Source organism: Physcomitrium patens, chromosome 10 (genome assembly GCF_059467195.1).
Source record: "Physcomitrium patens ecotype Gransden chromosome 10, ASM5946719v1, whole genome shotgun sequence".
NCBI lineage: Eukaryota > Viridiplantae > Streptophyta > Bryopsida > Funariales > Funariaceae > Physcomitrium > Physcomitrium patens.
Genome location: NC_143419.1, coordinates 13530792 through 13542597, shown reverse-complemented (window position 1 = coordinate 13542597; position 11806 = coordinate 13530792).

The window sequence follows — 11806 nt, the reverse complement described above, 5'->3', positions numbered from 1 at the left end:
CACTTGGTGTATATTTTGTACACTGCAACTCCCCCAATTTTACTTTTGGTAGGTACACTACCAACATACCAACAACCTAACGAAACTCATCCTTCTTCTTCTGTTCCCAACCTAATACCAACCACCACCTAAAAATAAAATAAAAATAAAAATTGCTTTGTTCGAACAGTCATTCCCTTCATGAAGCTACCGTGCCAGCTCAGACAGCCCTAGTTTCGTTGGAGTGATTTTATTTTTATTTATTTATTTATTTATTTATTTATTTATTTATTTATTTTGTTGAGGAGGTGGGGTTTCTTTGGTATGTCTTGTAAGGAAATAATGGGTTTCTTTTAGATATTTCCAATGTTTTTCTTCTTCTTCTTCTTCTTCTTCTTCTTCTTTTTTTTTCTGTTTTATTCAAGTTTTGTATCTTTCTCTAATTTGTAATCATACTTAACTACCATGCTTTGTTTTAAATTTTTTATTTTTATTTTTATTTCTTACAAGTTGGCATGCTATCAAAGACTTCAAAGATTTATTTTTCTTTTTATTCATGATGATGTCCTAAAAAATGTATATATATATATATATAATATGTTCAATAATATTTTAGAAAGTATCATAGTATGAATATAATTTACATGAAAATTATACTAAACAATAGGAAATATATAAAATATAAAAGTTTTAAAACATAAAATTATTAAACTATTGGTTAAATTTACATACATTTTTGTATTATTTTAAATATTAAATCACATATTTAAACTCATCTTTTGTAATGAACCTTACAAATATAAAAATTTAATATTTAAAATGAAATAGAAGCATTTATTTTGTAATATACAATAACTAAAATAGTTCATAATCATTATTATATTGTTTTTTTTTACTTCAACTTATGTCATTAAACTACAAATTTCATTGGTTTGCCACAAGTATCCATGTAGCAACCACAAGAAGGCATCCAAAACTAAAAGGGCAACTACATAGGACAAACATAAGGGACAACCATAGGAATCAAACACAATTGGCCAACACAAGCAATTCTCACAAAGAGAGGCACTAATTTTTCGAAGAACATGACTTGCTCAAAAATTATCCAAATAAGAAAAAATGAGGCATTTTTGGGCATCTTTAACTTTAGAGATGCAATAAAATAAAATCACCTCATATAGGCCCAATTTGGATAATATTTGAACAAGTTAAAACCTTAGATTAGCATCTTTCTCTATCAACAATCCTTCTTATCAACATTCTTTATAGGCATTTCCTAGGGATGTCCTATATGGACACCTTCTTGTACAAGTTTGGCACATGCCCATTGTTACAAAATTTGTTTTTTAAGTAATCCACATTGGGCTTGATATTTTGAAAAAACAAAAAACAAAAAACAAAACATGAAAGTTATTTTAGATCTATTTACTCTATGTCCAATTTTGTAGGACAAGTTGTCATATTTACATCTTCATATTCTATAGACATTGGCATAAGAACCCTTTGTCTACTTCAGTAGACATCTTTTCCTACAACCAGTCTTTGAAACTTTGAATCAGTATATTTTTTAATTGTTAACATTAATAATAATTATTATCATTATTATTATTATTATTTTTAAAACACATACACAACTTTTATTACTTCATTTGTTTATATATGCATGAATGCATGCATCCATGTCTATATTTGTTGTGTAATACTTTCACCATTTATTTATTTATACATATACACACTTGCGTATATTTAATTGTGCATTGATAAGCTGCCATTGCAATTGCAAGATTCTTTCAATCTTTGCTTCTTGATTCAAGGTCTGATCTGTTAAAGTCAACATGTTTTAAATTTATTGTACTTTTTCTTTGCATAACAAACAAACAAACAAAACTAAGAGAGTTGAATCTAAGATATGGATATTTTGAACCATGGGTCAATGGAGGGTTCTATTCTAGATAAAGCTTTATCAAAGATGTGCTGACCCACAAACAAATATATGTATTTTTTAAATAGCAACTTCTATGGTACCATCGAATATAGTCAATCAATCAATAACACAGAATATTATGATGTTCTCAATGCTGACTTCAACCAGTTTTGAGTTCCTGTGAGTAAAAACTACTTGTCCTAGTATTAAAAGTCTCGCATGTCAACTCTCAAGGTATTAATTTATAATTTTAGAACACTAAAGAGGTTTATTGCCATTAATTTGTGACTTGTAAGTAATAATATAAATATAAAATTAAAAAGATTTAGTATTTTATAATTTTAATAAAAAAAATTAATTTTTTTTCCATTGAAATTTCTTGACTTAATTTAAGTTGAATAGGAAGTTTGACTTATGAAAAATCTTTTTTTATTTTAATTCACAAGATTTTTCATCTGAATAGCTTATATCAAGAGTTTTACAATGTATTTGGGCTCAATTTTAATTAAATAGTTAAATTGGTGAAATAGTAATAGGAGTAGATTTATAACCTTTCTCATTCCCAAATAATAACATATGTTTTCATTGTGTGTATAGAGGATTGCTACTACCACCACAATTTGCCATCCACCACATGCCACCCATCTTCCTTTGTCAATGCTAAATAAAAAATAATATTTTAAAAATATAAGGTTGAATTTATATTTTGTAGTTATGTGTTTACATATTTATATTCATAATAGTTTTTAAAAATAAGAATAATTTTAATCTTATTCTTAGTAAAATGAATTATTATTATTATATAAACTTTTCAAAAAAAAAATACTTTCTATATTATTTGAAGAAAAAGAGGGAAAAAAATCTTATTGAAAATATTAACAACAAAAATTTATTGGTGTTAAAAGAAACTAAAACAATATGGGTTGTAATAGCAAAAACTGTCACAGTTGTAGAAATATATATATATATATATATATATAATATCAATTTTAGAATTTAAGTTTATTACAATTTAACATTAATGCTAAAACCTTAAAAATCTTATTCTTTATAGACTGCATATTACAACCAAATTAACTTTCTGCTAATCAGAGGCAAAATATCACTTTTAATCAAAAAATTAAAAATTTAATTTATAATTTCAAACATCATATTTTTTGTAATGTTTTTGACAGGCTTTCAAAACATTATTGATTGAAACATGCATTGAACGTATTATTTTTACTATGTATATGAAATTATTGCATTGATCACTCTCAAAATAAAATTAAAAAATTACACAGGATTTTTATTTTTTTTATTTGCAGTTTATGTTATTGAATAAACATAACAAAAAATAATCATGACAATTTCAAGATGTTGATTTTTGGACTTGTGCAAAACTTAAAATATCTGCTATGAGATTCATCAGTTTTACAAAACTAAACAAAAAGAAGACAAAAATAGATTTTAATTATCGGCACATGGTCTTATCGCATCTCTTTTGAATTGAAATTTAGCTTTTAAATTTCTTTACAGATTTTCCATTCTTTGGCTAATATCTAAGAGATTAAATTTAGACATTATGTATACATAAATAGAATTCAATAAATGTATGTTTGAACAGTGAAAATTTGGTTCAAAAGTTGAATGTTACTCAACAAAATAATCATTCTGAAATAAGTTTTTTAATCTAAATTTTTGAGTTTTTAAGGCTTTTTACCCTATTTTTATACATGTTGATATGTTAAAAGAGCACTTCATACCCAAATTTAGTCCTATAACCGTCATCCAAGTGAGTCCTATTTTAATGATATTTCACAAAAAGTTTTAAAGTAAGAATATTTTATATAAATATATATATATATATATATATATATATACACTGTAGTAAATTCTAAAATATTTTCTATATTTTATACAAACTTATGTTACTTTGCCTACTGAATAAAATCAATAAAGACGAAAATTTTATAACTATAATACACTAGAAGAACACTTTTATTTTGAAACCATTGTCTTGAGTTTCATAACTTATCTCTTGTGCAAATTTAGAAAAATTAAGCATCCAACCCACTTACAAGAGGGAAAAAAGAAAAAAACAAACAAAAACAAAACACATCCTCAAACAAAATTTTCAAAGTAGCCACCGAATCCATGTTTTGCACTATCATTACATTTCAATCACACTACCTCTTCTTCAAACTTTACTTAACATTCCATCACAAAAGAAAAAAGAAAAAGAAGAAATTTATGGCTTCTCACACATAATTGCATCTACAAACCACTAACACAAAATAATCATATCAAACACAACAAACACCACCTTCATCTCAAAAAGAAAAAAAGAAAAGAAAAGAAACTAACACAAAAAAACTCAATAAAGGATTCTGTGCAGATGAACCACAACCCAAACACAAAACCTTGCGAAACAAGTGAAAAACATGCACTCCAAAATCTGGTGGGTTTTAATACACATGATGAAGAATGAAGCTTGAATTCGGGTTGTGGATGTAGAGTGATCGTCTCGACACGACGCGATCGAAGCGGATGCGGATGCGAAGGAGGAGGACGCGATGGTATGATGCTATGGAGGAGACCTGAATTTGCGAGGAGCTCAAGCTCCGCCGCATTTCGAAGCCAACAACAACAACAAACAAGCCCACGATCTGATCCACTCGGGCTCCATCGCCGTCCTCTTCCTTCGACACTGTAGATTTCATCGGTCAGACGACTTTGGAGCTTGTGCTCGCTGGTGCCGGAAGCATTTTACAACCCATCGGCGGATTTGTCACTGGAGTCGGCATCACCATGAGTGTGTGTTTTAGGTTCAGTTATTGGAAGAGCCTGGTTGGTTGACTTGAGTAGTGGGTTGTCTGATCCTGCAACGGATTTTTGGCTGGATAGTTCCCACTAGAGCCCGAGATGTTCAGGCAGAATCTGGGCCTTGATACTCGTAGGCTCCGTGAATCGCTAGTTCGGCGTGTGGTGGCATCGGTGTGTGCGGATCCACTGCAGTTGTTGTGAGTTGAAGCTAGTGTATGAATTTTCTGACCGGTGAAAAAATCCTCCCTGCCTTGCTAGGAGATCGAGCTAATGATAGAGTGGGTCCTGGGGAATCGCATGTTAGGAAAACCATCGCATGCTTGCTATCCAACTACTACAACCCAAAAATGAGAGTAAAATAAAAGAAGCAGAAGAAGAACAAAAGGGGTAGTGTACGCATGCATGCATGCAGGGGATTCTTCACTGTAAATTTGACTAAAACATGTGCGCTTACATATATATATATATATATTCTCTAGAGATGAATAGCTTGTAGCTGTACATAAAGGTTCTCCCAGAGCATAAACATACAACAACAAGATAGACCAAATCAAATCCTCAAATGGATTCTGTGGCAAAATAGGTGCATCTAGCTCACCATTGAAATTGATACGCTATTCTTGTGTACCATTTTCTGTAAATGAAAATATTTAGAACACTCTCCCACACACACACACACATACATATATTCTCAAACACACTCTCACTTAGGCACTGTTTGATTCTCTCTTTCTATGTGAGGCCAGATTGCAAATCATGGGATATATCCACAAAACAATACAGCATTCCCCAACAAAGTGATATATGATTTGTGAACTCATACATGCATATCTTTACTATTCTTCTTCTTCTTCTTTTGATGAGCTTTGCAGTCATGTCAGCACCTGACCACAAACTGGGTGAGAAAAAAGGGTTATCCTGCCCTCATCATTCTAAAGAATATATTGATAAGGTTCCCTTATCAATGGGCACTTATCAGGGGACATGCATGGATTCCTGTTGTTGAGTAAAATGGACCCCATGGGAAGAATGCCTAAATTTAGACCCATTTTCCTTTCCTTTTTTTTCAAGTTAAAAAAATATATTGCAGTGCCATGGCACAGCTTCACCATCCACGTCACCCCTTATCTTTTCATTCCAGCTACCCTTCCAGGAAATAAGCCCATATACCCTTAAATCAGCACTACTGCAGACAAAGGAAAAAATTCCCCAATCCTACATGGGCCACAACATTTGCCATCCTTGCAACACAACCCATGTGTGTCACTTCCATGCATCAAGCTTTCCCCACAATTCATATTTGTTAATGTTGTATATATATATATATATATATATATATAAATGTATTGTGTTTTTGAGATTGTGATTTCTAGATGTGGTGATGATATCTCACAGTTGTTGGGCTTATTTCCATACCCAACTTTTTAATTTTTTTTGTGTTTTTTTCTTTCTTTCATTTTTATTTTTTATGCAGCAGCTGTGCTACTAGTGGCAGAGATTTGAGTAGTAGTCGTCTTGGAAAGGGGGGTTTGGGCCACTGTGTGTGACAGAATGAGGTCGCCACAGCTTCCAAGGCGTCCCAATGATTGAGCCAAAAAAACCATCTCCCCAAGGGGAATCTCATCCATCCATCCATCCATCCATCCATATAGACCAGGGCCAATGTAATCCAGTCCACGTGGACTGCTGCTTCACTCACTCTTTAATTTATTTATTTTTTAATTGTTTGTTTTTGTTTTGAATTTGCTATAAAATTTATAGTAAATGAGAAGGGAGTGTTGGATTGACGAGGCATTGGACAAGTCAACACTGCCCGCCCCATGTGTCTGTACCAGATCAATGAACAGAGTCACAACTTACACATTTTCCATGCATCCAAGCATCGGTTCATCTATATTTTTACTATTATTATTATTAGTAGTGATTGTAGTAGTAGTAACAATATATATTTGTTACAAAACCAGGCATACCCAATGCATTAATGGACTTGGAATATGAGGGTGGGTTTCAGTATAGATGTGAATAACAGCAGAACTATATGTTGTGGTTTCTGTTTGGTTCAAGGGTGATGAGTCTCTCATGCTGTGAGCAGCATAACAGGGCAATGGATCACATGTTTAAATCCTGGAAGTTATTGAAATTAGGGTTAGCAGTTTATGAATCAGCCACTGCATACTTTGTTCAAATCAATAGAGGGTGTCAAAGGAGGAAGATGGACAAGATAAAACAAAACAAAAAAAATCAAATCAAATCAAATCAAATGAGAGGATGATAAAATAAGGTGAGCATGATATGTGTAAAAGAATGGAAGAAAACAACATATTCCTTGGAGAAATGAGGGAGTTAACTCTCAAAAATAATGGTAATTAGAATAAAATTTGAAGCTCTTTTTTTCTTTTCTTTTCTTTTCTTTTTTTTTTTCTAAGAGAATTTATTGCAATAGTCACTTTTAGACCATACATTTTAGGAAAACATGGATGGGCTAGGGATCTCTAAACCATGACAAGAAAATTTAGTCATTTGTATCCTCTTGAGAAAAATATAAATAGATAAATCAAATAAAAATCTAACTGATTCTACTCTTGTGATGTCTGCCAAAGACATTAGTGCATCTTTCAAGCAAAGCTTTTCATATGCCTTCACATTCTTTGGATTTTTTTTTATTTATTTATTTGAATTTATGTATTGCTCTCTTGGACATGTTCATGCTCTATCCTCCATTGATTAATGTTCTCTCACAAGAATTTAAAAACTGTAATTCTACTTGAAGTCTTTTGCAGTACTATACCAAAATGACAGGGAAATAAAAGTTCAAGTTGTAGATTTTCCAATAGGTTGGCATAAAAATAAAATAAAAAAGAGATTATCAATGTGTGCACTGTTGATTCAATTTTCAAATATTATTTTTAACTTAAATTTTATTTATTTTTTGATTCAGTACAAAGTTGCATCATTGGCAACTAGATCCATTTTGGCATATTTGCATTGCATTCTATCTGTGAAAAACAACATTCTTTATTCTACAAAGAATGATTTCATTCATCTATATATGTCTACATGTACAGAAAAAGAAAAAGAAAAAGAAAAGTGTATGATGGCAATGGTAAGAATATAACAAAATTCACCAATAATTGATTCTATGTTTCAATTTTAATATTATTTTAAATGAGAAGGGGGTTCTAATTGGTGTAAACAGAGCAGCATCTGATGTTGGTGCCTTACTACTTCCTTGTTCCTAATCAATATTGCAAAATAAAGAAAGATGTGATATGCTTTTAACCGCATGTGTAATGCAATTGTTCATGGACTGATTCATTTGAGGTATGATGAAAAATATGATCTTCTAAAACAGCACTTAAACACTTTACATTACAAATATGGGAATATGTGAGTATATACATATATATATATATATATATATATAGTACTATGATGTGAACAAAACTGAACAAATCAGCAGAATAATTTAAATTTGTAAATGCCAACTGCATTAGTTCAAATTTAAAGATATCAATAAAATATTTTTAATCTTTTGAAATGTATAATATGTATTTTTAAATGTTCAGTCTATTTCTAAATTATATAACAATAATAATCACGAATTCACAACTGTAAAATTGTGTGTGTGTAAAGAATCAATGTATTAAGAGTTTAACTTCATTTGAACTATAATCTTCTTCTTTTAAAATATAATTGAAATAATTAGAAAGATAATCATAGGTGCCACAAAACCTGAATCAAGCTTACTTAACAAACTTATAATAATGCAATCAATAATTTTTTAAAATCATTGAATTTACTTTTTAAAGTATGAAAACCATCTTTAATACATGGATAAAAAAACTTCAATAGCATGGTAATGTTTATAAGCTAAAAAGAGAACACGAATTTCTTTTAATAAACCTTACTTCTAAAATATGTTTAAAAATCACAATGATGGGTTTCCTATGATTCTATATTGCAAAATAACTATTACAAATAAATTATCTTTTAAAAATAACTTCTGAAATTTATATAGTTTATCTTATGCTGAGATAAATAAACTTGTTGTCAACACTGCCGTAAACTCAATTCATTGTATTTCTATTGTAATTGAAGATCTGAAGTGTATAGAATTAGTTGCTTAATTTGAGTCATATAATATATAGATACTTTAAAAATGAATTATGTATGTATGTATGTATGTATGTATATATGTATGTATATATGTATGTATAATTATTAAACTATTTTCTGATAATTACAAGAAGTCTTACAAACATTGACTATTATAGCTATTAATATTATGATTTATTTTCAATTGAAAAATCTTCTAAGAGAAAAATAATAAAAATAATAAAAAAATAAATTACATCATGTCTATACAAATTAAAATTATATATTCGTATAATTTTAGAATAAAACATAATTTTGGATCTTATTATCTTTTATAATGTATTCATCAAACTAATATCAATTATTCTAATAATATAATTTTCAAATATATATATTTCATACATTTATTAAATAGTAGATTTTAATAGATCTGTTCTGTTTTATTATTATTTTTAAACTTCTCTTGATTTGGTGTGCTGGAATACAATAATTTTCCACTACAGCAAGATTGTAAAATCAGATTATTAATCATACTATAATAAATAACTGCGAATTTATAGGTACGATTACAAGAACTCATAGCTTAATGTAGCAAAAGCTTTCAATCAGTATTCATAAAAATAATTAACACGTCAAATTCAGAAATTTTCATGTATAATAATACGTTTGAATAAATCTTAATTTTAGATTTGAAGACGAGACTAAAGTTTGATTGTTTGATTGTGTCAAAATTTAGACAGAATCTGATAAGTCCATGAATCCAAAATATATCAAAAATATAACATTCAATTAGAATACGTTGACTTGCTGATCTAAACAATGAACAGTACATCGTTTGCTTTCAAGTTCAATTACACTTTAAATTGATTTTATTATTATTTATGAATGACTGTATTAATTTTAATAGTTTTTATTTTTTTAGAAATGTTTCATAAATGCATGCATATATATCTATATATATCTATATATATATATATATATTGTTTTTTATTTAGTAACAGCCAGGTTGAAAACCTAATTGTTTATTAAAAACAACTGTAGTACATAAAATATAAATTATTGAGTCATTAATGTACTTTACTAAATGAATATAAACAATAGATTGTAACATATGTTTGAGTATTTTTCTGTTTTTCTAAATAATGTTATTTAAAATTTAATTTATAATAATTATTCAAAATTTAGAAAAACACACCAATCATGTTTAGAATGCTTATTGTCTGTATATATTCAAACGCATAATTCATATAAACTGTAATAAACGTATAAATTTTAGAAAATTACATGGTTGCATCAAATTATATCAGAATGAACATGAAGTATTCAATAATTTACTAAAACTATTAAATCACATCTTGAGAAAATGTTTGTGGATTGCTGATTTGCAAAACTTATTAGTAACTTCAACTTTAGAGAAAAAATTCTAGTAACACAAATATGATATATATAGATAGATAGATAGATAGATAGAATCATAGTGCCCTTGTTTTGCTTTAGGAATAATATCAAATAATGACTTTTTGAAACATAAAAAAACTTGCAACATAACAACAAATTGTATTGCACAAAGATAAACAAGAATAACAAAAATGCATTAGATTAAGATTAAGAAAACTAAATAAATATCTAGAATAAGAATACGTTTGCACATTTTAATAATAACAAATACACACCCATGATAAAAGAATGAACCATATGTTACTATTAAAATGCAAAGAATATGAAATAAAAATGTAACCTTTTAATCAAACGGTTTTTAATTTGTGGTACATTTAAAAAATATATGTATATATATGTACAATCAAAATCAAAATCCAACTGTATATATATTACTAAAAATCATTATCCATACTAATTTCAGTTTCAGAATATAAATACTGTCATCTTTACTGTGAATCTTGTTAAATTAATTGTTTTTTAAAATCTAAATATTGCAATGATTTATTATAGAATGTAGTGGTTTTTACTTCATCTTCTTTCTTTTATTGTTATGCATATTTAAGATCATAAAGGTATATCATTTGTATCAAAATATCCATAAATAAATTATATATATATATATATATATAGAGAGAGAGAGAGAGAGAGAGAGAGAGAGAGACTCATATTATCTTAACATACATATTAAATGTTCACTCTTCTTCTTGCACTATTTTTAGCCAATTTAAAGGCTTCAGTCAATTCTTCCAACACTACAAATAAATTGTTACTGTAAAGCTTCTACATCAAAAGAATTGTGTTTCACATTGAGTTTTGATGCAGGGTTAATTCTTTAAGGAGTCAGAGCTTGTTAGAATTTTAAATTTTAAAAAATAAAATAAAATAATACATTTCTAAATCTATGTATTGTATCAGCACCATCTTACATCAAAGCATCCATCTGAAACAAAATATTCTCATGTTATACCTCATGCTTTTGTTTGATCTTTCTCTTTGTTGCACACAAATCTCAAAGACAATCTGATTTATTTCCTATATTTTCAATTTCATCCATTGAAGAAACATTAATTTTTGTCATAGTACCCAGCTCATTGTGGCACTCAATTTTCAATTGCTCTCGGAGTATGACAATGCAACTAAGATTTTGTGACTTTGGAAGTTCAAAATATTAAAAAAATACTTGTCCATCAATAATTGGGGGTTTTTTATTTAAGACCTCTTAACTGTTCACTAAATTTAAGAATAACTAAAATAATTTGTGTGAAATGGACCTCCCCTGTGCACTTCACTACATGGACCACACTGTCACAGATTTTTGCAAGAATTGTAAATAGTGCAGAATATTTTAACCTGGTACATAAGGATTACTATAATATAACTGTTCATCTAGAGAACTCCACTATACTATGGTAAATCAACATTAGAGCAAATAAATATATATATATATATATATATATTTATTGGCAATACAAATTAGGTAGAAAACTTAACTTTTTTAATCCTAGTATAGTATCTCAACGTTTTACTTTATAAAAATATATACTGGTAAAGTTATTTTCACAC